This window comes from Bos indicus, chromosome 12 (assembly GCF_029378745.1).
Source record: "Bos indicus isolate NIAB-ARS_2022 breed Sahiwal x Tharparkar chromosome 12, NIAB-ARS_B.indTharparkar_mat_pri_1.0, whole genome shotgun sequence".
NCBI classification, from domain to species: Eukaryota; Metazoa; Chordata; class Mammalia; order Artiodactyla; family Bovidae; genus Bos; species Bos indicus.
In genome coordinates this window covers 16211624-16230042 of record NC_091771.1, presented here as the reverse complement: position 1 = coordinate 16230042, position 18419 = coordinate 16211624, and the positions used below count along the sequence as shown (strand labels likewise).

Genomic DNA, 18419 nt, shown 5'->3' with positions numbered 1-18419 from the left:
AAGATCTAGGCACCAGCAGATTCGGTGTCTGCCGAAGCCGATTTTCTGTTCCGTAAGTGACTGTTTTCTTGTTGTGCCTTTACATGATGGCATGATGGAAGAGACAAGGGCGCTCTCCAGGTTTCTTTTATAAGGGCACTAATCCCATTCATGAGGGTTCCACCCAGAGACCTCACCTCCAGAACCATCACCCTGGAGATTAGGTTTCAACATACAAGTTTTGAAGGGACATGGAAATTCAATTTATGATGGAGTTCTCCTAGGTTGGCTAGAGAGAAGTTGGGTAGGTAAGGCTGAAAATGTAAGTCTGGGAGAGACTTAAATATTAGGATCCTGACAGGCAGTAGAGAGTGACTAAAAGACTTGGAGCTGGGAATCCATGGTATCGGCATTAAGAGACGCATCTGGAATTGAGGCCAGCTTCCTCCCATAATTTTCAAGAGCTAATGAGAAAGAACCAGCTCCAAGTAAATCATGAGTTCATGTAAAGTGAAGGCCAAGCGATGCCATTGAAGGCTGCAGTAGGTCAAATAAAGTGAAGCGGGAAAAATGAGAACACAGAAGACAATGTGAGTGGTGAACACAAAAGGGCTGCACCACAGGGGAGCGGCACCACGTTCATGAGGCGATTTGATTCCAGAAAATCACCACTAGCCTCATTAAAATGCTTAATTTGATTTGGTTCTTATTGTTTTGAATTTCATTTTAACCTGATTTTGGATTTATATTTTAGGAATCTAATGGCATACGCAGTTTATGCCAAGTTTTATGTTTGCTTTTTAATAAAGATAAAGACAACTCGCAAAGTTTGGGATCATTTTTTCCAGATTTTTATTCATGTTAGGGAAATTCTGGTCTAGTTGCTGCCATTCATTTTACAGTTATGTAGAATGAAGTGCAGAATGGTGACTAATAATAATGCTGCTGCTGCTGCGTCGATTCAGTCGTGTCCGACACTGTGCGACCTCATAGACGGCAGCCCACCAGGCTCCCCCATCCCTGGGATTCTCCAGGCAAGAACACTGGAGTGGGTTGCCATTTCCTTCTCCAATGCATGAAACTGAAAAGTGAAAGTGAAGTCGCTCAGTCGTGTCCGACTCTTAGCGACCCCATGGACTGCAGCCTACCAGGCTCCTCCGTCCATGGGATTTTCTAGGCAAAAGTACTGGAGTGGGGTGCCATTGCCTTCTCTGGACTAATAATAATAGTAACCATAATGAAGATTGTTAGCTATGACTTTGTTCGGTGCATATGCTGTGTATTGTTCATTTTGCTAAATTCGCTCTGTGCATCTCTTCGTGTAGCTTGTAACTAGGCTAGGTTGTGAGTGCTGTTTACTGCTCCTGTTGTGATGAAGAAACAGACTTAGAGGAATTGAGAAGTTTGTCCAAAGGCACAAAGACAATAACCCTAGTAACTAGGTTAGGAACCTAAGCTTGTGTAACTCCAGAGCATGCGCTCTTAATCACCTTGCTCTGCAGACTTCATCGGCCACACAGGTTGAAACTCAGTCAAAGTTAGATCCGGGCTCTCTTGACTTGTAGTCTGGTATGTTTTTCATCTCGCCCCTGGCCATTTCTTTGAGAGTATACAGCTGAAGCCACATAGTAGCTCAAGATCCTATCTCAAGAAAAATGTGTAATAAGGCACATCTACTTTATCAGAAGTTCAGGATATTTCATCGTATTTTCAGTTTCATTTGGGAGAACCTTGACTTTTCGCTTCCCTGGGGACTCAGCTGGTAAAGAATCCACCTGCAATGTGGCAGACCTGGGTTCGATCCCTGGGTTGGGAAGATCCCCTGGAGAAGGGAAAGGCTACCCATTCCAGTATTCTGGCCTGAAGAATTCCATGGACTGTATAGTCCATGGAGTCACAAAGAGCAGGGCATGACTGAGCAGCTTTCACTTTCACTTGATTTTTCATGGAGCCCCTGGAATGTTTTAATTAGGTATTTGGCACATCTTTTTTTTTTTTTCTATGACCTGTAGTACAAATCAGGTGTTCAAATTTGGGACCTGATATTGGACAGGGAAGCCTGGCGTGCTGCAGTCTGTGGAGTCCCAAAGAGCCGGACACAATTTAGTGACTGAACTACAAATTGGTCCAATAAATATTTGTTAGATGGATGAATGAAAGTCTAGAACATCTTTTCTACTTATGAACAGGATATATTTCAGAAGGCTGTTTTCAGATATACTTATTTTTTTATAAAATATTCTTTTTTTCTTAATTAAGTTATTTATTTTAATTGTAGGACAATAACTTCACAAGACTATGGTGGTCCCTGCCACACATCAACAAGTATGCTTACTTAAGTCTGTTATGACAAAAATGGATTTAAGAAGTATTTCCCAGAAGTATTTCCTGTAAAGATGGGTATAAATCAACCAGTCTTGGAAAACTTTAAAATCAGGACAGTTTATCTTCTTTGATAATCAGTCTGTCAAACATCTTTTTCTGTAATTGATTATCTTGATTTACATTGAAAATCTATTGAGGCTGTTAACCCTTCTCTTTAATGGCATCTGCAACTATTCAAGGTTATAACTTGATTGAGGTCCTCGCTTAATAAACCACGTTTTTAAATCAGCCCTCCACCTGCTCAGTACCTACTCCAGTGGAGATGTGTGGGGGTGGGGGGAAAACCATGCAGAATGCTTATATTTTAAAATCCATGATCACCTAATTGTCACTATTAATTACAAAGGAAACCGTACCTTTACAGTGGAAGACCCTGGCAGAGGTCATGTGGCCCATGATGCAGTGAACTGAAAAGGACACCTCACTTTTGTCAAAAACACAGATCTGATTTAAATTGTGAGGAGACAGACAAGCCCAAACAGAGGCATCTTCTGTGACTAGCCTTTTCGAAGGTGTCAAGGTGATGAAAGACAGATTGAAGACTTGTCCCAGATTAGAGGAGACTGAAAAAACAACTAAGTAGAATATGGGATTGTGGATTGAATCCTAGTCTAGAAAAAGAACATTCATACGACAGTTTGCTAAATTTGAAAGTTTTTTTCAAAATTTCAGTAGTTTCAGTCTGTAGTTTAGTGAAGGTAGATCTGTGATAACTTTCTGATATGGACACTTATACTGTGATTAAATAAGATGTTAACATTTGGGGAAGCTGAGTGAGGTGCATATGGAAATTCTTTTGAACCATTTTTGTGTCTTTTTTGTAATTCTGAAATGACTTCAAAAATGAAAGTTTAAGAAATTAAAAGAAAAATATTTTTTTAAATGTAATCCCTAGCCTTGGATATTGCTCAGCAATCATACCCTCTGTTCCTAAAGCATTCACTCTTCCAAACTCCTAGACAATTATTTGTATTAAATAGTTTTTTACAACCCTTCTACGGCTCCTTTCCCCAAATCCTTCGTTGTGAAAATAGAGGCAGTGGTTAAGACTTCGCCTGGCAATCCAGTGGTTAAGACTTCGCCTTCCAATGCAGAGGGCAAGGGTTCAATCTCTGGTCTGGGAGCTAAGATCCCAAGTGCCTCTCAGCCAAAACATCAAGACATAAAGCAGAAACAATATTGGAAAGACTTCAAAAATGATCCTCAAAAAAAAAAAAATCCTTTAAAAAAACGCACCATAATTGATCCTTAAAAAAAAAAAAGCGATCAGAATTCCCACAGTCCTGCCTCTCAGTCCCTGTGACCATTCACTCTGTCTGTGGATGAGTTGTCCCACTCCTAACCAAGGCCAACCCCACCTTTTGTCCACTGGAGCTCATCTTCTCTTATCTATTCAAGAAAATTGCTCCAACAGATCTCTCCTCTGTCTCTTGGATTATTTTTATCTTTCTCTCTGCTGGGTAATTCCTGGAATCATAGGAACAAACTGTTATTACTCCTGTCTTAAAAAAAAAAAAATCTCTTAAGCCCACTTCCCCCTTGAATAAGCTTCCGCAACATTTCTCTGCTTCCCCTTACAATAAGCCTTTTGAAATCGGTTTATAGTTGCTGTCTCCAAGTTCATCCCTCCCATTCTTTTGGAGCCGTGCTCCCATGGGACTTTAGTCCCTCTCTTCCACCAAACTGCTCTCGCCTGTTTACTCACGGCCTCCATGTTTCTGGGTCCAGTGGTCAGTTGCTGTCTGTCCTCATATGACCATCAGCAGCTTTCCAGAGGTTGAATCTTCTCAACTTGAGATCTATCTTCCCTAGGCCTTAGGTCATCACAGTCACCTGATTTATCTCCTATCTCTCTTCGAATTCCTTCTTAGTATGCTTTACTGGTCCTCTTCATTTTCCTAACCTTTTATGTTGGAGTGCCCCAAAGCTCAGAACTTGATCTGTTTTCTTCTTTATCTGTATTTACCCTGTAGGTGATCTCATCCAACCTCACAGCCTTAAATACTGAATATATGCTGATGACTTCAAATTTAAACCTGCAGTGTGGACCTCCAGATGCTGTATCCAACTGACTACTCAGCATCTCTTAATTGGATCCCCATCAGGCTTAAAGGGTCTCAAACTGAATTCTTGCTGTTCTTCCCCACCCTCTCAAACCTGCTCTTCATCCAGTCTTCCCCATGTCTGTTAATGCCAGCTCCATCCTTCTGATGACTCAGGCAAGAGCCCTTGGAGTCATCACTGACTCTTCATTTTCTCATGTGCTGCAGAGCAGGTCAGCAAATCCTTTCAGCGCTGATGTCAAAATCTACACAGAATCTGATGCCTTCTTGCCATCTCCACTGCCAAGACCTTAGTCCAAACCACTGTTGTCTCTCACCTAGATTATTGCAACAGCTCCCAGCTGGTCTCACTGACCCTGCTTTTGCTCTCTTTTAGTTCAATCAAGACAGCAGTCCAAAGGATTCTTTGAAAACATGTCAGGGATTTCCCTGGCAGTCCAGTGGTTAGGACTCCATGCTTCCATTGCATGGGACTTAGGTTTGATCCGTGGTTGGGGAACTAAGATCCTGCAAGCTGTTTGACGTGGCCAAAAAACAAAAAGAAGTAAAAATAAAACATATGTCAAATCCTGTAACTCCTTTTATTAGACCGCCTTCCCTGGAGTGACTTCCTGCAGGGAAAAAGCCAATTCTGGTAAAAAGCCAACCCTTTGTGTGATCAGGCCTCTCTGACCTCAACTGCTACTGCTCTGGCCCTTCCTAGTTCTTGGCTTCATCGTGTTGTTATTAAGAGTGACGCATGCGCCTTTCCCTTGGGGCATTTGCGCTTGTTCCTTCTGCCTGGACTTTTCTTGCCCTGCCTCAAGTCTTGGTCCATTTCTGCTCCCTCACCGTCAGCCCTCACCTCCCTCATGTGTCTATGCAAATGTCACTTTCTCAGTGAGGCCGTTCCTGTCCCCTTATTTGGAATCTTAAATCCACTTCACCCTTCTCTCTGCAGAAGGATGCACACATTCTACACACAAACTTCTATTCTCTTTCCCTGACTCAATTTTTTTCTCCCTAAGACGTATCACGTATCATCTAATATAGAATAAACCAGTGTATCTTGTATTAATATATTATCTGCCTCAACTGGAATGCCAACTTGAAAAGGTCAGGAACTTTTTGTCTGATTCATGCAGTATCGTATCTCCAGTGTCTCTGATGGTACTTGGCACATAGTACTTGCTCAATAAATACTTGTCAAATGAATGAATGGATGCATGAATCTGTGCTAGAACCTTAACACAAGCTTTAGTGAAACAGGCCTTGAACCAATGGACTTACCCATACTTTGCCACAACTTTCAGCAGTCATTTGCCGTGGAATGTTATTACTCAAAATACTTAGCTTTCATCCTCTGAATTAATATTAGATATACGATATTTATCACACTAAAGACTTTCCCCTAGATTCTAGCAGATGATGATGGTAGTGATAATTAAAACATAGGTCAATCCTGTTTCAACATTTTGCATGATTTGCTATCAACCTTTTAGTATCATTTTTACTATCAGCCTTCATCCAGTATGTACACCAGTAATGGTCATTATTTTTTCATCTTTCTAAAGTTTTAAATTTTTCTCTTTTTTCATTTCAATTATAGCTGTATGCCTCTTCCTTTGGGTCATTTTAGCATTCTTATGTATCTTGCACTGATTTCCAGCACTAAGATGAATCATGTTTCTAAACCTGTAACGAGTTCCGTGTTTCCGTGCAAACACAGCAAAGTTGCCATAGACCAGCAGCTGTAAATTGATGACCTCTGGATGAATCACAGATTGACCAAGATGACATTTAAGTTTTTTAAAATCCATTGCTGATATTTAAAAAACATCAGGTGGTTTCCCGGAAGAATCCAGATTATTGGTTTCTCTCATTTTCATTCCTTCTTCTACTATCTTGGATAAGACATACATTTTCCAGAGTGTGTCGGCCCCTGCCACTTACACTTGGCACCTTTAGCTCAGTTTAGTTACCTCTCTGGTCTGGGGAGGTATTTGAGAATGACTCAAATCACACACAGGAAAATGGCTTAGAGATTGGAACAATCCTGTGTGCTCACTGATGCCTGCTGCTGCCATCTTGCTAGAGTAAGCGGAGTTGGTACACTTCCTCTGAAGTTTGCTTCCTCTCTCTGAATACTTACAAAATGAAAATTTATAAATTCAGTAGCTTCAGTGAATCTACCCCACCCCCCGAAATAGTTTTGGAGAAGTTCATTCTTCCAGGGCCTGTTTTTGTTTTTATTCTTAATTTTAAAAATATATATTTTTTCATCTTTTTAAAGATTTTTTGTGTGTGTGAACCATTTTTAAAGTCTTTGTTGAATTTGTTTCAATATTGCTTCTGTTTCATGTTTTGGGTTTTTGGCCGAGGCATGTGGGGTCTTAGCTCCTTGACCAGGGATCGAACCTGTAACCCCTGCATTGGAGGGCAAAGTCTTAACCGCTGAACCGCCAGGGAAGTTCCTGTTTATCTTTCATTTATCCTTCATTTCTCTTGATTTACATGGGAAGGAGCAATGTGATGAGAAAGATGAGGTGACAAAGGATTCTTCTCCGTCTCATGTTCTTATTCCTCTCACTGGTTATAAAGGACTAGGAGGCCTCTGTTCTCCTTGAGAGTCCCTTGGAGAGGAAGGAGAACAGAGGCCTCCTAGTCATTTCTAAAGGAATTCAACCCTGAATATTCACTGGAAGCACTGATGCTGAAGTTGAAGCTTTAATATTTTGGCCACCTGATGCAAAGAGCTGACTCATTGGAAAAGACCCTGATGCTGGGAAAAATTGAGCACAGGTGGAGAAGGGGGCGACAGAGGATGAGATGGTTGGATGGCATCACCAACTCAATGGACATGAGTTTGAGCAAACTCCAGGAGGTGGTGAAGGACAGGGAAGCCTGACGTGCTTCTGTCTGTGGAGTCTCAAAGAGTCGGACACGACTGAGTGACTGAACAACAACAAGGAAGCCTCTGTAAGGCCCCAAACCTCACTGTAGCAACCAACACAGCCCTCTGGAGTGGTAGCAGGAACCACACAACTACTCAGGTTTAAATGTGTAACCACTGGGGCATATATTTGTCCCATTTTCTGACTAGTTCATCTAAAAGAAGTTCATCCACTTACTGGTTACCACACCCTCAGCCTTCATCCATAAGAAATACAAGGGACTTCCCTGGTGGTCCAGTGGTTAAGAATCCACTTTCCAATGCAGGGGATATGAGTTCGATCCCTGGTCTTGGAACTAAGATGCTGCATACCGCAGGGCAACCAAGCCTGTGCACCGCAACTAGAGAGCCTGCACAGTGCAAGTAGGGAAAGCCCACGTGCCACAGTGAAGACCTAGCGTAGTCAAAAAATAAAAAGAAGTACGTGACCAAAGGACAATAGAGATGTCACTGAGGTTCAATCCTGATTGCTTTGGGGTGGAAGCAAAGAGGCAGGTTATAAACCATCATGGACTAGACTATGAACTCCACAAGAGCAGTGTGTCCATCTTCACCACCACTGACCTTTTAGTGTCCGGCTGAGTGCCTTGCAGTAAGGAGGATGAGTGAGGAAAATAGTGGGTGAATTTGTTGGGATCAGTGCGGCAGAAGCACGTTTTCAGACTTGCTGAACACTTCCAGGGACTTGCTGATGGAAGCAGGGCTTACACATTGGTGTAAATGGAAATGGACTTTTAATATTCCTATTTGGTTCAAGAGACTTCATGTTCAGCTGTCATTTCCGTTCCCTGAGTACAGTTCTTCTCAAAATGGACAGAATTTAAAGTGTGCATGCCTTCTCTCTTATTGATACTTAACCTTTACTGGATACAGAAAAATAAAATGTAGTCCTTTATTATCGTATCTAATCTATAAAGTAATAGAAATAACAAAATAGCCTTATTTAAATATAGTCCTGTACATGCCAAAAAATTGAGCAAATTGGCTCTTTTCTCCCTCTCTTTTTAAAAACTTTATTTTTAATGAAGGATAATTGCTTTACAATATTGTGTTGGTTTCTGCCACACATCAACATGAATCAGTCGTAGGCATACATATGTCCCCTCCCTCTGTAGCCTCCCTCCCACCTCCCAGCCCATCCCACCCCTCTAGGTTGTCCCAGAGCCCGAGTTTGAGTTCCCTGAGTCATACAGCAAGTCCCCACTGGCGATCTGTTTTGCGTATAGCAGTGTATCTATTTCCATGCAGCCCTCTCCGTTTGCCCCACCCTGTCCTTCCCCAGCTGTGTCCACAAGTTGGTTCTCTCTGTCTGAGTCTCCATTGCTGCCCTGCCAATAGGTTCCACAGTACCGTCTTTCTAGATTCTCCCACTTAATGTTAAGATGTCAGTCCTGGAGCTTCTGCTCATGTACTTCTAAGTGCTTTTTCCTGCAGGAAGGTGGACGCCATCTCATGGTTTTCGTTAGCTCTATGGTGATGAAGCTCCAGTCTGTATCCTCTGCCTTCACCCAGCCTCACTCTCCAGTTACGTAGCTTGCATTTTGCACGGGTGAGCTCCGCTGAGCGTTTTCAGTGTGGCCCTAATCTCCTTGTGGCCCAGTGGATTTCATCTCCTTGTGGCCCAGTGGATTTCACCCTTGCCTTGCCTGAATGCCACATGTCTATCCAAGAGATCCCTCTTCCCTGAATTCCTTAGCTGACTGACCTCAAAGTCATCCTTGAGTCACCTTCTCATGTATCTTCTGGAGGTAGTCAGCCTCAGAAATATCTCTTGCTTCCGTGCCCACTGCTACCATCCAGGCCGGGCAGTTGTTGCCTCATACCTTATCCACAGCCCTGTTTTTCTATTCTTCCTGTTTCCAATCACTTCCCATCTGTTCCTTTTGTCTGCCACCAGACTAATCTAAAATCTTCTATTTCATGGTTTTACTTTCTACCACACAAGTTTCCTAAGATTCTCTTTACCTCGGTGATTTGTTTTGTGTCTTCCTTGTCATATCGTTGTACACAATAAACACTTGCTTGATGAGTGAGTGATTGAAATCTGGAAACTGTGTCGTATGAGTTCACTGACGGAGAAGGCGATGGTACCCCACTCCAGTGTTCTTGCCTGGAGAATCCCAGGGACAGAGGAGCCTGGTAGGCTGCAGTCCATGGGGTCATGAAGAGTCAGACACAACTGAGCGACTTCACTTTCACTTTTCACTTTCATGCATTGGAGAAGGAAATGGCAACCCACTCCAGTGTTCTTGCTGGAGAATCCCAGGGACGGGGGAGCCTGGTGGGCTGCTGTCTATGGGGTCGCACAGAGTTGGACACGACTTAGCAGCAGCAGCAGCATGCTGACTTTCCTTTGGCCTGGAATGTAGAGAATTAGTGGCTGATTCATACCTCTCTTTAAAGAATGGAGAACTTGACTAGAAATATTTTCCTGTTACAGTGCAGATAAACAGAAAGCACAAAGACTTTTCATCTGGGCCTCAGTTTCTTTACTTTAGAATAGAGTAAGGACTTCCCTGGTGGTCCAGTGGTTAAGACTCTGTGCTCCCAATGCAGGGGCCCAGGTTCAATCCCTGGTCAAGGCACTAGATCCCACAAGCCTACAACTAGAGATCCTGGCAAGTGGCAACAGCGATCCTGCTTGCCGCAGCTAAGGCCTGGCAGAGCCAAATAAAAAAACAATAAATAGATAAAATAAAATAAAGGCCACTTGGGTTTGTTGAAAGTATTCAATAAGATGTGTTATGGTACCCAGCACAGAGCAAGAGTAGATGCAAAATCAATTCCAGTTGAATTTGAGTTTTAAAGATTGACTGAATGAATTTGAATCAATATAGTGAAATATTTCATTATTTTCATATAAATAACAACTTATGAATTCAGAGTCAAGTAAAATTTGGCACTAACAAGGACCACAGTTAGTGTGTGTCAACTGATTTAATTTTTGAAGTTCCCCTATGATATAGGTGGTATTTTTCTCCAATGTACATATAAGTTCAGCCAAGGAAAGAGGAAATGCCTGACTCAAGATCTGCTAGTGTACCCTGGAATCAGGATTTGTCTTTAAAATTTTAAATTTCAGTCCTTTTGCTTTTCCTGTCTACCGTCCTCAAATATTTTTCTTGTGTGTTTTAAAATTTTGATTATTTTTTGGTTTGCATTGATAAAAGGCTCTGGCTTTCTATCTGAATACTTGCTTCACACTTTTTCTTTTATTGTTTTCTATGTGCATGCTCAGGCACTCAGTCATGTCCGACTCTTTGCGGTCCCGTGAACTGTAGCCCGCCAGGCTCCCCTGTCCAGGGGATTTTCCAGGCAAGAATACTGGAATGGGTTGCCATTCCCTACTTCAGATTGTTTTGTTGGTGCTTATTTAAACATTCTTGTCCTTGTATTTCTATTCTTGGTGGTTGGGAACGTCTCAAACATGGTCTCAGCTGCAGTAGCAGCATACCTGTTTACAAAAGTTGAAAAAATATTGTATTTCCTGCATGAGAAGTTGAACTTAGGTAGCATACGTTTCAGCCTGCATCCGTTTTAATGATTCTGTTGGTGCCAACGGGTTATTAAATGTCAGTGAGTATCTAGGGCATTGTTATAAACTAAAGATGCACAGACCTTCTGCTTTTGAAATGGTCATAGCCCACGTAGTGTGCTGGATTCAACTTTTTAATAGTTAGAAACATTGCAGAGATAATATTTTTATGTACTTAACATTTTGTGAAAATAAAGTTTGCAGCTATGAGCAGCCTCTTCCTTTTATAATCTACCTGGCGATAAGAGCTCTCATCAGCTTTCACTGAACTGTTGTCAAAAACGGATAGTAAAATTAGTATTAAACAGGTGTAAGAGTCAGTCTTTATATGGCAGCTGCATATATAAATTCTCTAGAAGTACTGTCATGCTTAGAGAGTATAAAGTTTAGAGGTATATTTGAAACATCTAATTACTTTTGCTCTCTGATTTAACTTTGAAATGCCATACTGTTTATAGAATCAACCTACCTTCTCACTGAACCAGATATTTATTGTATTTTTGCTATGAGCAATGAATCATGTTAGGTGCTAGGAGAAGGTGCAATTCCTGTCCTCTGGAAGCTGACGTTTCAGTTGGGAGAGGCACGTAACATCCTCTGCACTATCTGTCTATGCTGGTCCCTCTTTCTGAAATGCCCTTTGTCACTCTCTTTCCGCTCCTTTGCCTGGCCAGCGTCTGTGCACTTTGGCAAGTTCAGCTCCACATCTTCTAAGAGGCCTTCCTGCCTGCTTCTCGATTCCCATGCCACTGGTACCCCGGGCGTGTCTCTGTCACAGTGTTTGTCACGGGGGATGATAATTGTCAGTGTGTTTGGTAACCTCCCAGATTGTTAACTCCTCCAGTTTGTGAGACTGAGTCTTTCGATCTTATTTTCTGAGGGCTTGGCACATAGTAATTTCCTAATAACAGCTGGGAGGCTTCCCAGGTGGCACAGTGGTAAAAGAATCTGCTTGCCAAGCAAGAGATGTGGGTTCAATCCCTGAGTCAGGAAGATCCCCTGGAGTAGGAAATGGCAACCCACTCCAGTGTTCTTGCCGGAAGAATCCTGTGGACAGAGGAGCCTGACAGGTCACAGCGCATGGGATCACAAAGAATCAGACACAACTATGCATCTGAGCACAGCATAGCACACCACCACCACCACAACAAAAGAGCTTGAGGAACCAGCAAAGATGCTGCAAACACAGAGAGTCATAGAGATTAACTGACAAAGGTAGTATGCTGTCAGTATAAAGAATGGGTTATAAACAAACAATATGGATTTTAGGAAGGGAAGAAAGAATAGATTGATGGTCAAGGAAGGGTTCTTGGATCGGGGGTCACTTCATGAGCGTGTGGCCCATGCCACACTGGGCCCTGTGCTCAGAAGGGCTCCATGCTCTGCTGTCAGGGTCTGAAAATTCTTAATCATTTTTGAACAGAAAGACCATGTTTTCACTTTGCACTGGGGTTCATAAATTATGTAGCCAGTCTTATTGTTGATTCTAGGAGAATGACTGAGATTTATAGATAGGAGGTGGGGAGACCAGGCAGGAAGAGGGCACGGGAGTCTGACACATGAAGTGAGAGGTGTGCCAGGCATGTCAGAGGGTTGACAGACCAGTTGAAGAGCACCAGAGGGTTTATGGTATTAGTATGAGGCTTGAAAGATGGATGGAGGCTGAGTTTGGACACTGTCCTGGAAGTGATGAGTGCTGTCAGCTGATTCACAAGCAGGACAGTGTTGGGAGGACAGTGTAGCTTTATGAAAAGTAATGCAGTGAGTGGTGAGAGGCAGGGTGGGTTAAGGAGCAGCCAGGCAGGAAATTGTGAATCGGGAAGCTGATGCAAGGCCCAAGGGTTATGGTAGTAAGGGCTTAAATAAGGTAGAAGAGGCAGAGAGCACAAGATTGGAGAAGGCAATGGCACCCCACTCCAGTACTCTTGCCTGGAAAATCCCATGGACGGAGGAGCCTGGAAGGCTGCAGTCTATGGGGTCATGAAGAGTCAGACACGACTGAGTGACTTCACTTTCACTTTTCACTTTCATGCATTGGAGAAGGAAATGGCAACCCACTCCAGTGTTCTTGCCTGGAGAATCCCAGGGACGAGGGAGCCTGGTGGGCTGCCATCTATGGGGTCACACAGAGTCGGACACAACTGAAGCAACTTAGCAGCAGCGGTAGCAGCAGCATGAGGGAAAAAGGGGCTTCCCTGGTGGCTCAGCAGTTAAAGAATCTGCCTACAATGCAGGAAATGCAAGTTCGATCCCTAGGTCAGGAAGATCCCCTGGAGGCAGGCATGGCAACCTACTCCAGTGTTCTTGCCTGGAGAATCCCACGGACTGAGGGAGTAGGACATGACTGAAGTGAATGAGCATGCACGAACGCTTGAGAGAAAAATAGAATCAATTTTGACCACGTGTGAGAATGAGAAAAAAATATGGGTCGAGAATACTCTGGTCTGTCCTGGGCTAACGGTAGACCACTGGCTGGACTGAGGTTAGGGATGGGGTATGGATGAGCTTTTTTGTCAGAAGAACTATGAGTTCAGTTTTAGGTATTTGAGGTGACAGCAGGATTTCAAAATGGAATTATTCATTTTGCAATTACATATAAATAATCATTCATGGAGGAGAGAGTTTGCAAAAATAAAAAATGGGTAACAGGATCAAATATTGCAAGGCCATTAAGACTGAGTCAAGTCCTTCAGATCAGTTTTAGAAGAGCTAGACCTATAAAACCTTTGAGAAAATTGAGGAAATAAGGTAGCATTTCCTAAATTCAGAATCCTCTTTTCCAAATGCACTCCTCCTGAATTCCTGTCTTGTGTGTGTGTGTGTGTGTGTGTGTGTGTGTGTGTGTGCACCTGCCTAGCTGCTCAGTTTTGTCTGACCCTTTGTGACCCCATGGACTATAGCCCACCAGGCTCCTCTGTCCATGGGATTCTCCAGGTAAGAATACTGGAGTGGATTGCCATTTCCTTCTCCAGGGGATCTTCCTGACTCAGAGAGTGTACCCTCGTCTGCAAATTCTTTATCACTGCGCCACCTCCTGACTCATTGAACGGTACCATTCTCCACACCCAGGTTCCCATCCAGAAATGGGGGCATCCTTGATCCCTCCTACCCCTTATTACTCTCATCCTATATGTCCACTCAGTCCTTTCTTGTCCTTTCATCTGAACACATGTCCCTTGAATCTACCCACCGCTTGTCATCACCTTATACTGTGTGGAAGCAAGCCACCTGCAGTGGTCTGATCTTTATCCTCCTTTCCCTGACTCCAGCCCTCAACATCTCCTTCTTCTCATTGGAGGTACCGTTATTTGTCTGAAATACAGGTCTGACTGTGACACTTTCTAAGACCCTTATGAATTGTGTCCCCCCAACTGCCACTGCCCAACACACACACACACACACACACACACACACACACACACACACACACAGGATGTTGAAGTTCTAATCCCCAATGCCCATGAATGTCACTTTTATTTAGCAATAAGCCGTTTGCAGATGATCACGTTAATATGAGGTCATCGGAGTGGGCCCTCAGCCAGTATGACTGTCTCCTCATAAAAAGGGGAAATTCAGACACGGCTGGCATGTGGGTGATGCCTCTGCAAACCAAAGAAACCAAAGGCTGCCAGCAGCCAGCAGAAGCTGGGAGAGGGGCATGGAACGGATGGTCCCTCACAGCCCTCAGGAGGAACCAGCCTTGCTGCCATCTTGACACACCACCATCTTGTCTCTGCTACACTGTCCAGCCTTTCCTCTTTCTTTGCACCCTCACCCACCCCCACCCCTAGCTGCCTTGCATTTTTTTTTAATATAAATGACGTAAAATTTTTTATATATATATATATATTTTTTTGCTGCACCAAGATCTTAGTTGCGAGATATTTCGTTGCGCCATGTGAACTCTTAGTTGCCGCCTATGGAATCTAGTTCCCCAACCAGGGATTGGATCTGGGCCCCCTGCATTGGGAGAGCAGAGTCTTAGCCACTAGACCACCAGGGAAGTCCCTGCCTTGCACTCGTCACTGCAGGAATGCTCAGCTGTGTCAGGTTCTAGATGTTCCTTGCTTTCTGTCACCTACGACCTTCTGCACATGCCAGCCCCTGTGGTCAGAGTACATTTCTGCCTCTCCTTTCCATCTCATCCTTGAAAGCTCAGCTTAGCCCTCTTCACTTTATTTATTCAACAAATACTTTTGAAATGCCAGGTGTCGTGTTTAGAGGTTAACAAGACAAACCCAGCCCTTGGCCTCATGGGATTCCCAGTCTAGTAGGAGAGACCAATATCAAATGAGGCAACATCAGCAGGATGTTGAAGGCGTTAAATTGATGGATTGTGGAAAGTGCCTGAGCACACATGCCAAAGTTGGACCCCAAGCTTGTAAAGAGAGAGAACACGAAGGAATTCAAAGCCTACTGTAGACTCTCACAAAGCTCAGGCCTCTGAGGTGACATGTGTCTTTGAAGGCAGGGGTGCAGGAAAGAGCTGTCAGACAGGAGGGCTGGTAGAAAGCTTATATAAGGATCACCAAGACACTCCTCACCCCATCCTGACCCCTACCTTGCATTTAAAAAAGGGAGATTCAAATAAAGAGCTTTGGGTTATTTTTAAAAATGATAAAAGAAATAAAATGTTCAATAGGAGTTTTGAAGAAAAGGTTAAAAAACTTCCCTGACTGTAGAACAGAAAAAACCAAGGGGGCAGAAAATTAGAAGATCAGTTCAGGAAGCCCAACACCCAAATAAAACTAATCCCAAGGAAAAAGAACATCAAAAAAGTAAGGAAAGAAGAGAGAAAGAGGGAGAGAAAAACTTCCCAGAACTGAAATACTTGAATTTCCAAATTAAGAGACCACTGAGTCCCTAGCACAGTGGATGGAAATGGACCCACTTTAAGACATAGCATAAAGTCCTGCAATGTCAGGCATATAGTAAAACCCTTAAATATTTCCAGAAAGAAAGAAAAAATGATATACAAGGGTCATGTCCTTGTGGGTATGGTCCCAAGCCAGGGCCATATGTTGGCAGACCTCTCAACAGCCAGCACTGGAACAGTTTCTTCATAATTTTGAAAGAAAATGATTGTGTGGACTTCCAAGAACGAAGGTAGATTGAGTATGTTTTCAGCTATAAAACATCTCAGGAAGTTTCTGTCCCATGCAGTCTTCTTTGGGAATCTAACTAAAGGATGTGCTAATGAAGAAAAGGAAGTAGACCAAGAAAGTGGAAAGTCTGTGGTCCAGAAGCAGAAGATCCAATGCAGAGGAAGAAGGGGATTCCCAGGATGATGGTGAATGGAAGTTTCTAGATGGCAGCTGGACAGCAGGACCAGAGAGCAAAACAGAAGACTCTCGGAAGGACCTCTCCAGGAGGAAAAAAAAGAGCACTGGATCCATTGTTTGGATTTTTGGTTTTTCATATTGTGTTTTAGCTCTGTTGGAGAGAGTTTGGTATAGAATTAATAATGGGCACACAGAAGCCAAATAGATGGAAAAGAAAAGATACAAGAAAGGAAGTGTAAACATTTTTCTCTACGGAACTCAGCTCTGAATATTTACATAGGCGTTGTGAAAACTGCGCGTTGGTTTGAAGAGCGTCATAGCCTTTAAGATCTTGTTGTAGAGAATGGTGGGAAGGCTGATGTGTACACAGTGTGAGGGATAAATCTCCACCTCCCAAGTAAGAAGTTAAAAAAATATATTGAACCTGAACAAGCAAGGCATAGTATAAGCAAAGCGTCAAGAAATATGACGCGGCAGAGAGATGGCCAAACTGTTGAAAATAATTGTTTTGGTGGAATGGGTGTCAGAGGTAGAGAAGAAGTGTGTCAGGAGACCAGTGTTTCATTATAAACCAGGAGGTAATATTTGACTTCTAAAACTATGCACATGTATTATTTTATTAAAAAATTGAAACTAATATCCACACAAAAGACATGTACACAAATGTCCATAGCAACGTTATTCAGAATATCTAAAACATGGAAGAAATTCAAATGTCTATCAGTTAATGAATGAATAAATAAAATGTGATATCTCCTTATGGGCTTCCGTGGTAGCTCAGATGGTAAAGAATCCACCTACGATGCAGGAGACCCAGATTCAATCACAGAGGAGCCTGGTGGGCTACATACAGCCCATGGGGTTTCGAGGAGTCAGACACAACTGAACGACTGGCACAACATATCCATACAGTGGGTATTATTCTCCTGTAGGAAGGAATGAAGTGCCCATGCAAATATGCTGCTAAGTCGCTTCAGTTGTGTCTGACTCTGTGTGACCCCATAGACGGCAGGCCACCAGGCTCCCCCGTCCCTGGGATTCTCCAGGCAAGAACACTGGAGTGGGTTGCCATTTCCTTCTCCAATGCATGAAAGTGAAAAGTGAAAGTGAAGTCACTCAGTCGTGTCTGACTCTTAGCGACCCCATGGACTGCAGCCCACCAGGCCCCTCCGTCGATGGGATTTTCCAGGCAGGAGTACTGGAGTGGGGTGCCATTGCCTTCTCCATACAAATATGGATGAACCTTAAAAATATTCTGCTAAGTAACAGTGTCAGACTATTTTTTTGGGCTCCAAAATCACTGCAGATGGTGACTACAGCCATGAAATTAAAAGACGCTTACTCCTTGGAAGGAAAGTTATGACCAACCTAGATAGCATATTCAAAAGCAGAGACATTACTTTGCCAACAAAGGTTCGTCTAGTCAATGCTATGGTTTTTCCTGTGGTCATGTATGGATGTGAGAGTTGGACTGTGAAGAAGGCTGAGCGCCGAAGAATTGATGCTTTTGAACTGTGGTGTTGGAGAAGACTCTTGAGAATCCCTTGGACTGCAAGGAGCTCCAACCAGTCCATTCTGAAGGAGATCAGCCCTGGGTGTTCTTTGGAAGGAATGATGCTAAAGCTGAAACTCCAGTACTTTGGCCACCTCATGCGAAGAGTTGACTCATTGGAAAAGACTCTGATGCTGGGAGGGATTGGGAGCAGGAGGAGAAGGGGACGACAGAGGATGAGATGGCTGGATGGCATCACTGACTCGATAGACATGAGTCTGAGTGAACTCCAGGAGTTGGTGATGGACAGGGAGGCCTGGCGTGCTGCGATTCATGGGGTCGCAAAGAGTCGGACACGACTGAGCGACTGATCTGATCTGATCTGATCTGCTAAGTAAAAGAAGCAAGTCACTAAAGACCACATGTTGTATGATTCCATTCATATAATATGTCCATAACAGAGAAATCTGTTGGTGCAAATAATAGCTGGCAGTTTGGGAGGTGGGGTTAAATGGGGAGTAACTGCTGATGGTACAAGGTGTGTTTTGGGGGTGATGAAAATGTTCTGGAAGCACATAGTGTGATGTTGCCCAACTCTGTCAGTATACTAAAAACACCTGAATTTCACTTTTAAAAGATGAGTTTTATGGCATGTGAATCATATCTCGAAAGAGCCATTATTAAAAAAGAAGAATTAGGTTGCATGAGGATAGAGTTGGAAAATAATATTTTTACTGAATAATTTATTGCA

The 18419-nt window shown here is 43.1% G+C and overlaps 1 protein-coding gene and 1 non-coding gene across 2 annotated transcripts in view; both read left to right on the top strand.

Moving 5' to 3' along the window:
- The window catches only part of LCP1 (lymphocyte cytosolic protein 1), a 104858-nt gene that overhangs the window by 10962 nt on the left and 75477 nt on the right, over positions 1 to 18419 (top strand). The gene's annotated exons all lie outside the window — the stretch shown is intronic.
- On the top strand, positions 9873 to 9944 carry TRNAG-CCC (transfer RNA glycine (anticodon CCC)). Its single transcript has one exon. It is a non-coding gene; the product is annotated as a tRNA-Gly (tRNA).